Here is a 19,225-nt window from a genome sequence, read left to right as displayed (position 1 = left end):
TTAATGATCTGTTGTTGCTTTCTTCAAGCATGATACTCTTGAGGTCACCTCAAAATTCCTCTGGTCTTCAGTCCTTAGTGTCTAATACATCAAACATGTCTTTGAAATGACCTCTAAATCTAGGTGGGATATAGTTAGGGTCATCCTTTGACTATTATGGGAGTGTTTTAGTTTATTTAAACTTTACTATGAACTTGTACAAGAGCCAGTGAGGGTCTGCTCACAGCTGGCCTTTGGCACTGTTGTGATGACATCAAGCTTCTCTGCACGCTCTTCTCACAGAAGTAGTCAATTTGATTAATTTGTATTTCATCTGGTGAGGTCCACACTTACAGTTGTCTTTTATGTTGTTGAAAAAGGGTATTAGCAATGAATAAGTCATTGGTCTTGCAAAATTCTACCCCATGATCTCTAGCATCATTTGTATCTCCAAGGTCATATTTTCAACTACTGATCCTTCCTCTGTTTCCAACTTTCACATCATAATCACCAATAATTACCAATGCATTGTGATTGCATGTTTGATCAATTTTAGGCTGAAGATGTTGACAGAAATCTTTAATTTTACCAACTGTAACTTGAAGCGCTGGTGTGTAAATTTGAATAATAGTTGCATTAACTGGTCTTCTTTGTAGGTCTGTGGGTATCACACCTATAACACAGAAAGCGATATACCACAACAGCAGATTGCAGATATCCTGAAACCATACCCTGCCAGAGATGTAGGCCGGATTCAGAAGAGGATGTGGAATCAAACGGAGCTTGGCTGAAAGCAGAGAAAAACGGAAAGATGCTTACCCGTGCCTTACTGACTACACAAAGGTTTTCGGCTGTGTTGACCATGACAGGCTATGGACAACACTGCGGAGAATGAGTAGGCCGTAACACTTAATTGTGCTCATGAGGAATCTGTACATAGATTGAGAGGCAGTTATTCAAAAAGAACGAGGAACACCGAGTGGTTTAAAATTAGGAAAGGTGTGTTCCAGGGTAACATTCTTTCACCATGCTTATTTTATATATAGGTTGAACACATAATCCAAGAAGCGGGATTACATGAAGAAAAACATGGCATCTGGATTAGACGAAGATCATTAACATCCTGTGATTATGCAGATGACACAACCTTGTTTGGTGAAAGCGAAGAGGACTTAAAATACTTATTGATGAAGATAAAAGACCACAGCCTTTGGTATGGGTGGCAGTTCAAAATTCCTCATTACTGGACCAGTAAACAACATCCAAATGAGAAAAAATTTCATTTTTCACAGATCAACCATCAACATTCAGGAAGCAGCAGTCAAGAAATCAAATGTTATATTCATTAAGCAAATCTGCTGCACAAGAACTCTTTAAAGTGTTCAAGAGCAAACATGTCAGTTTGAGGACTAAGGTGCACCTGACTCAAGCCATGGTATTTTCAATAATCTCATATGTATGTGAACGTTGGACAGTAAATAAGGAAGACCGTCAAAAAATTGATGCATTTTAACTATGGTGTTGGAGGAGACTATCAACAGTACCACGGACTACCAAAAACAAACAAACCAATCTGCATTGGAAGAAGTACAGCCAGACTGCTCCATGGAAGCCAGGATGGCCAGACTTTGTCTCTCATACTTTGGACATGTTATCATCAAGGAACTGTCACTGGAAAAGGATAGCATATGTGGTAAAGTGAAGGATCAGAGGCAAAGAGGAAGACCCTCAACGAGATGGACTGGCACAGTGCCAACAGCAATGGGCTCAAGCAGAGTAACAATTGTGAGGTTGGTCCCAGGCCAGGCAGTGTACATAGGGTTGCTATGAGTAGGTACTGACTCGACAGCACCTAACAACAACAATATACTACACAAGTAATATACTGTATATGCTACTTTTGTTGTTGTTGTTAGGTGCCATCAAGTTGATTCCGACCCATAGTGACCCTGTATAGGGTTTCCAAGGAGCAGCTGGTGAGCTTGAACCGCCGACCTTGAGTTCAAATGACTTTGCAGTCTGACTCTTTTGCCTACAGCACCACACCTTGCCAGCCCTGTTGGAGCCATACTAACATCTACCTGCAGGTCTGCAGACCACTGTGCAAGAGCTGCTCAAGGGGAGGGGTCCCAGTAGAGAGTCATGTTCTGTCCATGATTGACGTCTTACCATGCCTCTGCTGAGAGAGAGAGGGACTACTTTCAGACGATGAATATAACATCATTCCTCCTCAATTTCTGGTTGCTGGAAGAGTAAGCCATATGACCCTCAAGACTGCAAACGGGCAATGCCAGTCTATTTCATCTCAGTAATGCTTAGGATACCGATGATTATTTTGTATTACATTGCATTTTTTAAAAACTTTTCATTTTCTTTGTCCCCAACTTTGTATATCCCACAGTCTGATTAAAAGTGAATGTCTGCAATCCTACCTGCCAGCACTATGCCTGACAACGTTCCACTGGCGTTCACAAGGTTTCAGCGCCCTGCCTCTTAGAGGTGGCTCACCTCTGCTGGATTCTAGTCTTAGTCCGGAGTTCAGTTGACATCTGTCCACCATGGGGGATCTTGTGGTTATTTAAAAGACCTTGGGTATAGCTTTTAGCATCACAAAAACACCCACGCCCCCACAGTACAACAAACTGACAGCTGAGTGATGATCTTCAGATTAGACTGCTAAAATAAAGAAGTAAACGCTGCCTGCCCATCACTGCAGATTTCTCTAGAATATATTTGCTGCCGGTGTTGTTGCTGGTAAAGTACCACTGACTCAGTTCCAATTCATCATGATCCTGTAGGCGGTTTCAGAGGAGTGACTGGTGGGTTTGAACCACCGGACCTTGGGATTCACAGTCCAGTGCTTATCCTACAGCATCACACCAGGACTCCAGAATATACATGTTGTTGTTGTTAAGTGCTGTCAACACACAGCAACCCTGAACAGGGTTTCCGAGGCTATAAATCTTTATGGGAGCAGAAAGCCTCATCTTTCTCCCATGGAGCAGCTGGTAGTTTCGAACTGCTGACATCTTGCGGTTCGCAGCCTGATTCATAACCACTATGCCACCAGAGCTCCTTAGAATATATATGCTACTTTTTAATTATCTGCACAGGCCTAAAAGCATCTTTATCAGATTTTAAATGGACACAGGTCTTAATAGATACTTTAGAAACAAATACATGTCTCACATAAAAATACTCCAAGTGGCATAAAGCCATGCATCGTGTACTCTGTATCTGATAAAACGAAAGTCTAACAGGAAAAGTTGCCTTTTCTGTCTACAAACGGCTTCATGTATTTCCTTCAGTACCCAGAAAGTTGTGGCGTGACTTTTATGACAGAAGTGAACTAGGTAGCGTAGGGACTGTTTATGAAATGATCTGAAGACAGAAGCACCGTCAAAGTCAAGAACCTTTGTGCATGCAGCCATTAGTCTAGCCCACAACTAATCACGACCCTCTAGGACAGAGAGCTGCCCCAAAGGGGCAAGACATACTGCTTGGAATCCTCAAGGATGCAGCCTGCTTCCTTCAGGTCTCTCCCCCAGAACGGAGGGTGGGTTCGAATCACTGGCCGTACAATTAGCAGCTGAGTACTTGCGTTGCTGTTACCTGGGCCCCTCAGCCATTAGGCCTTGTCAAAAGGGCACGTCTCCAAGAAAACTCACCGCTGCTCCCGAGTCTGTCCGACACTTGTTTGGTAACATGAAGCCAGTTCTGAGTCACAGCAAGCCTGGCTAGTGTTTCAGAGGAGCAGCCGGGGGGTCTGAACCAACAAACTACAGCACCGCGGCAGGACTCCAGAACATATATGTTGTTGTTGTTAAGTGCTGTTGAGTCGGTTCTGACCCATAGCAACCCTGACCAGGGTTTCCGGGGCTATTCATTATATATTCATTATATAGAACTGACTCAATATAGTGTATTGTGCTAAGGAGGCGGTACTAAGTGCCATCAAGTCAGTCCCAAGTCATAGTGACCCTACATAGGTTTTCCAATGAGCAGTTGTGAGTGTGAACAGCCGACCTTGTGGTTCAAATTGACCTTGAGACCGAGAGTCTATCCTATGGTACCACACCAAGACTGTAAATGTTTACAGGAACAGAAAGCTTCATCTTTCTCCTACGGTACAGCTGGTGAGGCTGAACTGCTGACTTTTTAATTTTATTTATATCCTTTTTTATTTTATTTATATCCTATGCCACTGGAGTCTAGAAAAGGCTCCACAGAGAATTCTCTGAAATTCTTGGATGTGAATATCAGAACCCACATTACTGAAAAGACCAGCGAGGCCTGAGATGCTGTACCTGTGGAATGTTTCTCCCATGGAGAGAAGGACCCATTCCTAGGACCTGGGGCCCCTCCTACTAATTATACTGACAAAGGGTCACCTAATATGGTGTGGCGCTGTGTATTAATGTGCCAGACTGCAAAACCATTTGAACTGCAAGGTTGGCAGATCTAGCTCACCAGCTGCTCCTCAGAAACCCTGCACAGGGTCACTATGGGTTGGAACCGACTCGACTGCACTTAACAACAACAAGATGGTAACTCTAGAATTCAAATCTGGACTACCTAGGAGTCCTGGTGTGGCGCTGTGGGTTAATGCGCTAGACTGCAAAATTGGTTTGGAGCACAATGTCAGTGGCTCAAGCTCACCAGTTGCTCCTCGGAAACGCTATACAGGGTCGCAACCAGCTTGGTGGCACTTAACAACAATAACAAACAAAAATTAGAATACTGGGGCATATTAAATCCTCATAGACATGAAAATTCAGTCCTAAAAATAATTAACATAAAGAAGTAATGAGATTTCATTCCGAGATAGATTTTTAACCCATAAACATCTATGAGAATCAATGAGTTCCTTAGTAAACCTATCAGAGAGAAGAGATAGGAATATAATGAGATGGCGGTCCACAGAAAGCAATTCTTATTCATTATCTAGCACATTCATTGTATCCATAATTTTATAATAAGTTCATGTCTTCAGAGACACAAATATTGATCAAAGGTCAAAATTATTAATATATTTACATGCTAAAATGTAGTATATGATTAGCATTTATAAAGATTATATACTTATTAGAATAATACTCTGTGCAGTGAATTTTATGGTTATAAATTTATATGCCATATCCAATTGTATCATTGGAGTCCTGGTGTGGCAATGCAGGATAATGCACTGGGCAGGAAAGTCAGTTTGAGCCACAGGGTCAGTAGCACAAGCCCACCACAAGGTTGGTGGCTCAACCCACCAGCCGCTTCCTGGACACCTTATACAGGGTCATTATGAGTCAGAATCAACTTGATGGTACTTAACAACAACTGTGCCACTAGTGAGTTAATACTAAAATAATTTTAATTTTCCATACCACCAAATTCTAGATCGAAACAAAAGCAGTAAATGCAATAAAAAACAAAAACAAACCAGAGCGCATTGGTTGTTGAATCAATTGATGTAACACATTGGACAAATAGGCTGCAAAACACCTTCCAACATGTGAGAGAGCAAAGATGTCACTTAGAGGACTACATGCACCTGACCCAAGCCAAGAGATTTTCAATCACCTCATATGCTTATGAAATTTGGACAATGAATAAGGAGGACCGGAAGAATTGATGCATTTGAGTTATGTGTTGTTGATGAAGAATGAAAGCACCGTAGACTGTGAGAAGAGTGAACCAATGTGAGTCTGAAGAACGTTCCTTAGCACTGAAGACGGTGAGGTTTTCTCTCTCTCACTTTGGACATATTATCAGGAAGGACCAGTCCCTGGAGAAGGACATCATGCTTGGTAAAGTGGACGATCAGCAAAAAAGAGGAAGAGCCCACAAGGAGATGGACTGGCACAGTGCCAGGAAGAAAGAAGGGAGGGAGGCGTGCAGGCAGGCAGGACAGCACACACTCTTCTTGTCTGTCCTACACATTATTATCCCAATATGGACAAACAACAGGGCCCCCAGGAGCCTCCCCGGGCCAGTGGCCTTTCTATCAGGGAAGCGTGGGGTGGGGACCACGGCACTGGGAGCATTCACATGCTGGAGCCAGGGCCGCTGTGGAGACAGACTGGGAGATGGAGGACAAGGTGCCCCTGAGTTCACAGGAACACCATACAGGATGCCCAAGGAGTGGGTGATGGGCTCGAACCAGTGCTTATCCTACACTGCCGCACCAGGACTCCAGAGCAATGTCAGGACACACACCAGAAGAAATCCTGATGAAAAAGTTTAATGGGCCCAGACCCACTGTCAAAGATGAGACTCCAGAGGTTTGGGTTTGTGTGTGTTATGTGTTTATTTATTTTAAAGTAGTAGTGTAGTGGTTAAGAGTAGGGCTGCCAATGTCACGGTCAGCAGTTCGAAACTACCAGAGCTTCTGCGGGAGAAAGAGGGGGTGTTTTGCTCCTGTAAAGATTTGTTGTTGTTGTTAAGTGCCTTCAAGTCGGTTCCGACCCATAGCGACCCTGTACAGGGTTTCCGAGGGTGTAAATCTTTACGGGAGTAGAAAGCCTCATCTTTCTCCCGCGGAGCAGCTGGTAGTTTCGAACCGCTGACCTTAAGGTTTGCAGCCCGATTCGTAACCACTATGCTACCAGAGCTCCTTGACAGCCTCAGAAACCCTGTGCAGGGTCACTAGGAGTCTGAACCAACTCCAAGGTACTTAACAACAACAACAACAAGGAATTAATTTGAATTACAAAACACAATTTGTTTGCATATTCACAACTCTACATGAGAAAGAAACGAGCATTCTCATGCACTCATGCCTCAGTCTACCTCAGCTAGTTAATGAATAAGAAAAGGAAATTAAAAAAAAAAACAACTCTACATTTATGTCCTTTACATCCATATGACATTAGTGAAATATATGTATATGTATATACAGAGTCCTGGTGTGGCACTGTGGGTTAATGCACCAGAAGCAAGGCCCTTTGAACTGCAAGGTTGGTAGTTCAAGCTTACCAGCTGCTCCTCAGACACCCTAGACAGGGTTGCTTAGGTGCCTATCCAACAGCTCTACTAGTGTAGTGGGTTAGACAGTGGGCTGCTAACCACAAGGTCAGCAGTTCAAACCCACCTGCTCCCATAAAGCTGGACAGCGCTGGATACACTATACCCCAGAGTGACTATCAGGGAGAAACAGCACCAGCATTACTGCTGTATATGTCAGAACAGTGCTAACACCCACTCAAAATACAGGAGACATAGCTGTCACTCATGAATCCTCTTTCTATCATTGGTTCATTCCTGTCCTATTCTTATTCGAATCAGGTAACTTAAAAAAAACAACAAACAAACAGGTAGATGGTCCTATTGCTACAAAAACATCATGAATAATTAAAATCATTCATGGACACATGAATTGAAGCTTTTTTAAAAAAAAAAAAAAAAAGCCTCCGTAACAGTGAGAGATATAATTCCATTAAAACTATTCACATTGGATTTAATACGTCTCAAAACCTGATATGGATTTCACTGTTTTACAACAACAGTGGGCTTGTTTGGTTCTGACATTCTAATACTCAGAGCTTCACGATGAGAGGGAATCAAAATAGGGCACCTACTTCAATGTATGTACATATTTTTATTACAAAGACACCTGACAGAATGTCCTAAATATGTTTTCACATATGTGTTCGTGTTAGGTACCATCAAGTTGGCTCTGACTAGGAGCACCCTACGGACGGTCCTAGGCCCTTGCGAAGCCCATCATTACTAAGCTGGACCCTACTGCTGCTGTCCCTGCATCAGTCCGTCTTGTTGGCAGTCTTCGTCTTTTTTGCAGAGCCTCCTCTTTACCTAGCATGATGTCTGTCTCCAGGGGCTAAGTCTCTCCTGATAATATGTCTAATGTATGAGAGACAATGTCTGGCTTCCAGGAAGCTTACTAGTAATACTTCTTCCAAATCGGTCCTGTTTGTTCTTCTAGCTGTTGGTGGTACTTTTAATATTCTTCTCCAACGCCTTAACTCAAATGCAACCATTCTTTGACGGGTCTTCCATATTCATTGTCCCACTTTCATAATCGCATGGGGCAACTGAAAAGGCCATGAGTTAGGCCAGATGATACAAAACCTTACTGACTGGAAACAAGAAGACTTAAAGCACTTACTGATGAAGATCAAGAGCACAGCCTTCAGGATGGCTGTACCTCACTGTAAAGAAAACAAAAATCCTCACCATTGGACCAATAAATAACATCATGATAGATGGGGCACATATTAAAGCCATAAAATAAAATCCATGAGGGAAATAGGAGAACACGATTTCAAGAAAAAGAATGGAAATATAAATTTCTGACATCAAAAAGGACCTGACTCATCTATGTTACCTAAATGAAAGATAAAGACACGGCCATTCCCCTCTCGCTCATAGTGACCACGAAGGAGAGAGGAGCACGGCCCCACAAGGTTCCCAAGACTAACTCTGCATGGAGGCAGACTGTCGCGTCTTTCTTCTTCGGAGCAGCTGGTGGCTTCGAACCACTGACTTTTTGGTTAGCAGGTAAGCACTTACCAACTGCTCCACCAGGGCTCCTAAATGAATTACCACATGCTGCCAAGTCATCGATGTCAGCTCACAGCAACTCTACAGGACAAGGAGAACTGCTCCACCGGGTTTCCAAGGCTGTGTATCTTGATGGAACCAGACTGCCTCATCTTTCTCACACTGAGCAGCTGGTGGGTTAGAACTACTGACACTGCAGTCAGCAGTTAATTAAGCACTTAACCCCGGCACTACCCGGGCTTCTGAAATAAATTATTATAACAGCAAACTCAGGGCCACTGAAGTCAATTCCAATTCATACTGACCTTAGAGGATAGGGAAGGACTGTGAATCTTTTATGGGAATGGACAGCCTCATCACTCACCTTGTGGTCAGCAGTCCCACACTGACCTACCTACTATACCAGCAGGAATCCTGAAGTCCATTACAGTCCACCAAAGCCACTGCCTTCAAGGCACTTTCCAAGGCTGGAAACAGTTACAGGAACAGAAAGCACCATCTTCCTTCCATGGGTGCTTATCCTACAGCGCCAACTGTCATACACATGCTATTGGAAAGGATTACAAAGGTGGCATGCGCACAGCTTGACAATGACCACTGTCATAGCACATGAGAAACTACACCCTGTAGAACCATTTACACACGGGAGGAAAATGCAGGTGTGACCTTGAGAGCCTGTGTGAAGGGCACAGATTGGAAGGAACTAGCACACTGCTCTTGGCCACACTCAGGGGACTTGGTCTACTAACTCCTCCCCTGACCATCCTTGACACGAAGAACACAAGCACCACATCACAGGCCAGGGCCTTATGTGACCCAGCCAGTGCTCACGCCTCCTGGAATGTCCAGTCACAGTGACCTACCTCCACTCCAAAAACCAAGGGCACCACCTGTCCCTGTCTCAGAAACAATCATGCTGTTCTCATCCCTCAGGTCTCTGAACATAGGTAACTACACAGTTATCGCCAAGGTGACAGTTACAATGCTTCCCAAATGGTCTAAGGAGACTCACTCCCTATGCCTCTTCTATCAGCCATGGCCTCTGGAAGAACTGACTACAACCCTCACTCTCTAAGTCTATAAGCTGTGAGCTTGCTCCCTGCTCCATCCCCAGAACCTAGACCACATGGCCCTTGGCATGGAAGCCCCTAACTGAGGTGTCCTTGTCGTTGTTGTTAAGTGCCCCCATAGGGGCCCTGCACAAGGTTTTCTGAGGAACGGCTGGTGAGTTTGAACTGCCAACTTTGAGGTTGAGTGCTTATACGATGGTGCCACACCAGGACCCAGTTAGACATGCCTTCTGGGTGCCAGAGCCTCTCCTGTGCCATCTCTACACAGACTGGTGATTTTGGAAAAGGTGTATTCCCTATGCTTTTAGTTGAATAGACGGAAATCCACATTTAAGTAATTTGGTCAAGCGGATACAATTAATAAGATGGTTGCCTCAGGTGTGGCATTGTGGGTTAATGTGCTGAAGAGCAAAGTTGGTTTGAACCACAAGGTCAGTGGTTCAAGCTTACCAGCTGTTCCTTGGAAACCCTATACAGTGTCGCTATGAGTCATAACCTGAGTCAATTGCTCTTTAACAACAACAGCCTGCAGTTCAATCTTCCTGAGCCTAAGAAAACTATGGCAGGCTGGTGCTTTAGTCTCCCCGAGTATGGCATCTGAGCCTTACATCATCACCTGTGTCTTACTGCATGCACTCTGCCAAGACACAGAGAGTCCCAAGACTTGTTCAGGGACATGAGGCTACAGAGAACAGAGCCATATCAAGCTCAGCCTGCTCTCCCCAGGATCCCATACCCACAGCCTCATCCCACACATAAACAGCAGGAGATCAGAACAAGAAGCATGGGGTCACATGGTTGGCAAGAGGTTGCACAGGCAGAATATAACCAGGAGATATATGTACTATGTCACTGACAAAAGCCATGTACAACTATCACAGACTCCCCCAGAGGAATCCAGAGTCCAGATTCAAAGAGACAGGCAGACTAGGAGAGAGAACCAATGCTTCAGTTTACAGAGGCCCGGCCAGGGTTCCAACACTGAACAGAAAAAACCTTACTGAGGACACAAGCTGGCTTTGATCTCTAAAATGTCTCCGCCTGCACAGGGATATTGACTAGTATTTCATAGTCATTTCCCATGTTCTTGGAGAGAGAAACAAACAGGACCTTTAAAAAACCAGCACTAAAAAACTCAATGACTCAAATGGGCTTGGAAAATCTTTTGTAAATGTATATCCATCTGCTCTTCTACCAAAAAGGAGAGAATGAGCATGTAGGAGACTGGGACTGAAATACCATAATCCACTAAGAAAAACAGCACTTTTCCTTGATGGCCCAGCACCAGGCTCACATCTGCTTACAATAATGAAAAATAATGAACTAAAAGGCAACTGCGCCAAGTCCCAGTGAAAGGGTAAAATGTGAGCCCTCTACGTCTCCCCCGTAACAGGTAAGACACATTCCCTCTGACACCAATGGAACGGCTGGAGAAAAACTGGGGCAGGGCAACACAAGTCTGGTCTCTCTGTTTCCAGTGCCATAAATCTTCAGGATGCAAATTTTACAACTTCCTCCCCCCTCATTATAAAAATCAAAACTTGTGAGGAAAAACAAAAGATAATTATGGTGTCAAATCTGCAATCTGACTGGATTTAACAGTGCGCTGCTTATGTCCCTGTCTGCTCCCCAAACAATCTGCATTGAGAATGTAAGTAGGTCTTTGTCTCTATCAACACAACTGTAAACAAAAAAAGGATGATCCAACCATCCTGACAGTTCAAGCGGAGGATTTAGGAACAGAAAACAGGGGGATTTTCAGCAATCCATGACAAAATTAATTCTTCAATCTGGTGAAAATGTAATCAAATTTTTCAAAAGGTGACCTAACATTATAAAATACACAAGCATCAAAGAAAAGGCAAAACTATTTCGCTGTGGAGACTCTGATCTAGAAATTTTTTTTTTAAAAAAAGAGTAAACTTGCCTTCTTCCTCAGGGATGGCAGGTGAGTGTTGTAGAGTAAGAGTCTTTTATCATACACAATCTCCTCCCCCCCACCTAGGAACTTTTGCATGGGGGAAAGGAGGTCATTCTTGAAAGCAAACTGTTGTTACAAGGTACCTTTTAATTTGTGCACACGATGTAAATTGCTGTGTGGAGGCCGGCTGGGTCACTGGGACTACGGTAGCCGAACTCAGACATGACCCAGCAGTCCAGGTGTGCAGGAAAAGCGCTGTTAACAGTGAGGATTGATGATCTAATCAAACTGTCACAGCCAGATCCTCACAGGGCGGTGAGAGGGCGGGGGAGGAGCAGAATATTCAGAAAGCCAGCACATGCTTAGTGTTACTTTAAATTGATGCTGACATTTTCAATTGTGAAAAGAAATTTTTTCCTAAGTAATATAGGAAACAACTCAGCTAACCTTCCGGAGGATACCAGATAACCGTGGTCGGTGATTGTGCAAAAGTGATCTGAGGAATGTGAGCACATGAGAAATCCAAGTAGTAACATGTTGGACATTCAGGGTCCACATCAACATTCTAATGAACTCTTTCTTCACAGATGTGCAGTGGCGGGGAGGGGGGGGATTGTGATGAGTATTACTCCATGTAGAAATAAGGCCGTATTTTTAGTCTGGAGTTTCCCTTTGGTGGTGAAATTTTTCAAATAACCCAGTCACATGCCTATGATAAATGCAAGGCAGCAAAAGTCACATGTTAATTACAGCAATTAATAGGATCTTCCCTAGTGATGTCAGTGCATCTGTCACATGACAGGTATACAAACACTGGGATTGGATAGTCAGCTTTCAAAAATGGCCAATCCCATAATCCCATAATAATAGTCAAGAGCTTCTTTTTTTTTTTTTTCCTTCTTAACACTAATGCCAATTCAATACAAACTGAGTGTCCAATTAGTGAGACAACAGCACCTCCCAGAAAATCAGTAGAGTAGTCTACAAATACACAATGGCTGACAGATTGTTCAAGGAAGCAGCGAAAGGCACTCATCCTAAAAGAAAAGACAGTGTGCCGGGCTTCCATGGAATCAAGTCCTCCGGTCGGCTCCTGCTCCCCTCAGCATCCTCAAAGACGATGGATGGTACAGGCACGCTGCACATTCATATGAGTCTGTATTCTTGGCTACACAGGGCACTCTCCATAGGCAACCTTACTCCTCAGTCAAGGACAATCAAGTTTGCTAAATGGCCTGTTTTCAGGGCACATTATAAAGCATTCTCGTAAAAACGTTTCGCTCTGTCACTGGTGACCTTTTTGAAACAGTATTCCAGTAAGTATTACAATTGGTACAAACCACATTACCTGTGTCACTCACAGGTGACATGTGTGTCCAAGGTAACACAACACAGTGCATGGAACTCTCCATCATGTCCAGTCTGCATCAGCTTAGACATTCTCTTGTAAGACAGACCCAATCTATACAACCTGCCTTTTAACAATTTTTAATATAATCAAGCAAGATATAAGAGGAATCACAAAAATTAGATCAGAAAAATACTGTTGAAGCTGCTAATATGTATGAGGATTTAAAAATGGTCTTCTCCCAAAAAGAGTAAATGTTAGGAGAATATTTAAAGTGCCACGGGCTGCCAAAAGAACCAACAGCTCTGTGTTGGAAGAAGTAGAGCCAGAGTGCTCCTTGAAGCCAGGATGGCTAGACTTTGTCTCTTATACTTCAGACACATTGTCAGGAGGGACCAGTCGCTGGAGAAGGTTATCATGTTTGGTAAGGTGGAGGGTTAGAGAAAAAGAGCAAGACCCCCAATGAGATGGATTGGCAAAGTGGCATCATCAATGGGCTCAAGTGTGGCAACAATTATGAGGTTGGCCCAGGATACGGCAGCATTTCCTTCTGTTGGGCATAGGGTCGTTATGTGTTGGTACTGACTTGATGGCACCTAACAACAACAACAACAGGTATCCTTAACAGTACTAAGTTGATTTGCCCATGCTCAATTCTACATAAAAAAAAGTTCCAAAACCTTTAACTAGATGTTCATGGATGGGCAAGTCTGCTCTCAACAGTTAGAGATGAGAAGTCTTACTGTCCTACCTAACAGGATGGATGGCAGAGGCATTTTTAAGAAACATGAGCTGAGAGAAGAGGAGTATTTCCTTAAGGGCGCAAGAACAAATCCCCAACAACTACAGTGCCCAGGGCAAGGGAGCATGAAGACATTCACTCACTCCATTCAGCTCAAGACTGAGTAAAACATCTGGACACAATGCTTTGAGGGTTGAGTATTTGTAGGTTTTCCCTTGACTTTTATAAGTAAGAAAAGAAAGAATTATAAGGTAACATACTTGGGCCTACCTATATTAGCTCTCACCCACTAAAAGGCAGTAACAGTACAAGTCTACTTTGTTGTTGTTGTTGTTGTTAAGTGCCTTCGAGTCGGTTCCGACCCATAGCGACCCTGTACAGGGTTTCCGAGGGTGTAAATCCTTACGGGAGTAGAAAGCCTCATCTTTCTCCTGCAGAGTCTACTTAGAACTATAAATAAATACAGTGTATTATCAGACTCATTCATAATTTATAATTGCTGAATTAATTACAGCATGAGATACCCAAGAACTCCACCACACTGGCAAGGTAAAAATAACTTTTCTGCCATCTGTTGGCTGATATCTAACTCTGCATTAGAACATAACACCGCCATATTATCACTAGTAATTCTTTTGAAAATGCATTACAAATTTAATGATTGAAACAGGGATTTGAACCCATTTATCCCAATGGAATTAACCCAAATTTTTAAAACTGTGGGTAAACTAGAATGATCTTGGAATAAAACACATTACAGATGGGCACCCCGTTAGCTATCAAATCTCCTGAACAACTGAGTCAGAAACAATGCCCAACTCAAAATAGTGGCTGCCTGTGCCTCTTCGAATGTGTCCAGCTCCACAGTCCTGACTTATCCCATCCCCCCTCTCAGTTCCCAAAACGGCTCACTCATTCCAGGGCTTCTACCGTAATTGTTCCCACTTCTGTTAATGTTCCATATAACTCAGATTTTAAAATCTGGGTCTCTTATGCTTTGACTTTGCTGGCCATGACTGCTCCAGTTAAAAACAATTCAAAACCCTGAATTAAAGGTTTTCTGGAAAAATCGAGTCCAATAAAGAATATGTACACATTAAAACTAGTAGACATAAAAAAGATATACTCTAAAGGTCACATATTAAATATTAATTTTTCTTTCAACAGATACTGCAAACACAGGGGAAAGTTCACAGAAATATCCATCCAACCATTGCTAACAAAAAGGAAGCAGGAGTGGGAACCAGAAGCCTTGTAGAACTGACCTCAAGCAAATTGAATGAATTCTTTGAAACCTCATGTTTTTACAATATACTATATAGAACGTTGGTCTATTTTAATATAAAAATAATATTCTTCTCACTACCCCCAATACATAACACAAAGTAAACTACTACACGATGGTGGTAGGAGTAGGGAGTGTACCTAACTGCCTTTCTGTAAGATGTAAGAAAATGTGCAGACGAATACACAGAGCACCTCTACCATTTGCTCTAAAACTTTGTATTTGTTTTGCCTTTTCAGTAAAAACTTAAACACATTGCAAAGTGTCCATAAAATAGTAAGTCCATAAAATTGTTTATGTATGACACACGTGAACAATGGATTAATTTTAAGGCCATAACAAGAAACTGTAAAGTCTGTTTTTATAAGCTGACATGGAATAATGTTCATGGCATGGACTAAACAAAGTTACAAACCATTATGCCGGAATCTCACTTACAAAATTCTTACATTTAAACGTATCAATGAGAAGTGAAGTTATGGAAAGATCACTACCAAAAGCTAGCAGTGGTTATCTTTGGGGGAAAGAATTTACAATCGTACTGAGTTTGGTATTTGGACATACAGATGCGGATGTGTTATGTTTTGTTTTGTTTTTTTAACAAGAACCATGTTTCATCTATAGAAAAAGTTCTTTTCAGAGCATAACGTTTTATTTTTATAAGTGATTCTGACACCGACCATAAAAGAAATGGCTGTATTTTTGAGGCAGAGGGTTTTCTTCCAGCAAGGTCGTCTGTTAATCGACCACGTTGAAGAGACGGTGCTCTTGGAGGTTTTCTGGAAGGTTCGATGTTCATACAGAGTACTTCATGCTCACGCTCAGTCTTGTTCACATGCGGAGCATAAATTTCAGAGCTAACGGAAGAGCTGATAGGTGTTCACTGCTGTTACAGTCGACTGTTTTTCCATTAAGTCCATAAACTCGTGTGGGTCTGCTATCTGCTGTCTCGCCATCACAGGCATCAAATGCTAACAAACAGCTTCTAGCTGCTGGGGGGCTGTAGTCACATTGTTAGACTATGTGCCTTACTTAGGTAGAGACTGCAGTTCTATGTTGACAGGAATGGTATATGCTATACATAGCTGGACATACAAGACATAACTGAATACACTTACAAAAGGAAATTTACAATGAAAATTCGGACAAACGATTTGAAAGAAAACCTAATTTCACCCAAAGTTTCACCATCCATTGTCAATTCCACAGATTACATTTGAGACACTCAGAACAGATTTCAGATGCAAAGAATAAATTTGGATTTCTATAACAATGCATTGGATACAAAGTATATACAGATTACTAAAATTAATTTCATATATCTCAAGGAAAGAAATCATGAAAAATGGTCTGTTAAAAAATTCTATTATGTGAATATTTTTTCATACATGCTCAAGGTAGAAAGTTAAAAACATTAGTTGACAGTTGATGATCAAGAAAAAACCGTGCATGACCATTATTATACCAAAGAATTTCAAACTGTGCTTATTGTAAAATATCACTAAAAGTACAGATTTCCTGAGTTGTTTTAAACCCTAACAAACAGCCTAACCACCTAGGAATACTTTACATTTGAAACTTCAATAGAATTACAAACAAGTAATTATGCCGCGATGAATTTTTCTGTGAAAAGTCATGTTTGAATTACAGGTAATGGTCCTAATTCTTTGATTCCTACATGATGAACTGCTAGAGTAAGTCATTAACAAATGAATTCATCTGGCTATTTATTTTAAAAAGCTGTATTCATTACAAAAACACATTTATTGTAACACTGACCATCCCATGCATCTAGGAACAATGAAAGCTATCAATTTAAAAACAAAGAAATTTTCAGCATATAAAGCTGACTGGATTGACGTATATTTCCAACTAGGAATGATAAAAACAGGTCTCATTTGCTTCTCCTTATCACAATATTCGCTCTTGTTAAGTGCCTTGGAGTCAGTTACGACTCATAGGAAGCCTGTACAGGGTGTTTCCAGTGGTTTGAACAACTGACCTTGTGATTTGCAGTTTAGTGCTTATCCTACAGTGAGACACAAAGACTCTCACAGTATGTTGCTGTTGTTGTTGTTGCTAAGCGCTGTCGAGTTGGTTCCGATTCATAGCTATCCTGTACAAGTTTTCCGAGAAGCAGCTGGTAAGTTTAAACTGCGGACTTGCAGTTCAAAGTGATCTGACAGTCCAGTGCTTTATCCTACAGCACCACACCAGGACTCCAGCACAATAATATGCAAGTATGTGTGTGTGTGTGTGTGTGTGTGTGTGTGTGTGTGTGTGTGTCTTAAGAGAGCGTGGTGGCTCTGTAGGATTAACATTAGACTGCGAAACACAAGGTCATCAGTTTGAGCCCACCAGCCGCTCTGAGGGAGATAAATGAGGCTTCCTGATCCTGCAGAGATTCAAAGCCTCGGAAACCCTGTACAAGGTTATATGTTGGTGGTATCTGCAAGCTGTGGAGTAGGGTTCCAACTCATCACAGTCCTGTACAGGGTTCCCGAGGCTGTACATCTTTACGGAAGCAGCTTATTATTGTTTTTAAGCAGCTTTATTTGTAAAAGGGGCTTCAATAATCAGGTAGGCCACAAAATGCTAAGATATATGAGTCATAGAAGGGAAGAAGATAGACGTTTGTTCCCATTAAACAAAACCATTAGAAAGCACACATAAGAAGTCAATGACCTCAACAAACGCAAACGCTACGCGACTAACAGCAAAGGGACTTCAGTCTCGTGCATTGGAAACAATCTGAGAATGAAAATCATCTGAGAATCAAAAAATAAAAGATGAATTAAAGTAGAATAAACCTAGGCAAGCAGAGGAGCAGAGGAAATCACAGGAATTAAACACCTACAACAGAAAACAAGCACACATGACAAACACTCACTTACTGAAAACACACCAAACCTTCAGAACTTACCCATAAAAATTAATCAGATGATATTCCTGTGAATATCTGTATTTGACGATTTGAAAAATGAAATCAGGAAGACACTCTGTGTGTGTGTGCATGTGCGTGTATGCGTGTCACTGCGAGCGTTCTTGTGACTGTCCTTATGACAGAAAATCTTCTCTTGTTATTAAAGTTACTGAAAGCCAACATTGATCAATGGCATATGTGATGAGGATGGGTCACAGCAATTTTGGCTGATACTGAAGTGCACCCATGAAGAGACTGGTATGACTTCCATGGTTAACATACTAATAAAGAAGCTAACAAGGAGTTTTCAGCAATACAGCTGAAACAGAATGTCAAAGTGACAAATGTATCTAAGACTAATTTCAATATATCAATTCTGGTTTAAAAAGCCATCCTGTGCTAGTCAACGTGTACTGGGTGCTTAAGTGGGCACGAAGTCTTGATGGCTAACAACGCCACACAGTCACAAAGCAAGGCTGACTGTTGGAAATGGTATTCTCCATTTCAGTGTCCAACTGGCTCTTTGAATGTCCACACGCACATGCACGCATGAGAAGCAGTTGTCCGTGCAACAGGTACTAGCTAGTGTGAGCCAATTCCACATGACGACACACCTATGCATCTGAGTTTAGTGTGACAATCTGACATGCTAGAAAGTAGATAGAAAATCAATATTTTCATAGACCAATACTTGAAAGAAAGAAATCTGGATAAAACATACAGGCAGACTCCTCTTGATCAGTCCTTTATTATCAAACCCAGTAGCCACAGCACTGAAACCACTATGTTTTGTCCTGCGGGAAACAGTCCCAGCAAAATGCTGAATTTACATATTTCATGTTCTGTTCACTGGTATTCCTGGGAAAGTGCATCAAACCTCTGAGCTAAATTTAAAATGAATTACAATTTCACTGAAGGTTTAATTGCTAAGTAATTTGTTTGAACAGTTTAAACAATTTACAATTTTAGTCAACATAAAAATTTGTAGGCAATCATATGGGAAAACTCATAAAACCGCAGCTAAATTCCCAGTAATCAAAGTTTTATAGACTGAAATCTCCTTTAACTAACAAATTATCATTATGCCTTGATGTTAACTGTGCTGCCGTATTTTTACTCATTTGAAAATGTTTGAAAAAAAATTAGTATGCGATTAGATCAAGTAAGGGAGTAAAAATTACTTTAATTTTGAAGCATCAGCACTATTATAAATCCAAATACAAATTCCAAATTTTCTCTTAGTCTTCTGGGAGTTCAAAGAGAAAGTCATTTTGATGTAAAAATGGAATTAACTGTGAAAGGAATAATAATAAAAAAATAATCCCCAAATGTGTTTTACAAGTTATAAAATGAGCCTATAGATATAAAATAATCAAAACATTGTTTTCTTCCAACGGAGATAACATCTTTACTACTCAACCAGTTACTGAACTTTGTCATAAAACT

At 41.7% G+C, this 19,225-nt stretch overlaps 1 protein-coding gene across 1 annotated transcript in view; it reads right to left on the bottom strand.

Annotated features, from left to right (window-relative positions):
- Positions 1-19,225, bottom strand: part of ZNF407 (zinc finger protein 407) — a 450,972-nt gene that overhangs the window by 263,665 nt on the left and 168,082 nt on the right. The window lies entirely within an intron of this gene.

The sequence above is a fragment of the Chrysochloris asiatica genome, unplaced genomic scaffold, assembly GCF_000296735.1.
Source record: "Chrysochloris asiatica unplaced genomic scaffold, ChrAsi1.0 scaffold00283, whole genome shotgun sequence".
Taxonomy (NCBI): Eukaryota; Metazoa; Chordata; class Mammalia; order Afrosoricida; family Chrysochloridae; genus Chrysochloris; species Chrysochloris asiatica.
The sequence above is the reverse complement of the archived record's forward strand: the minus strand, read 5'-3'. Positions and strand labels throughout refer to the sequence as shown.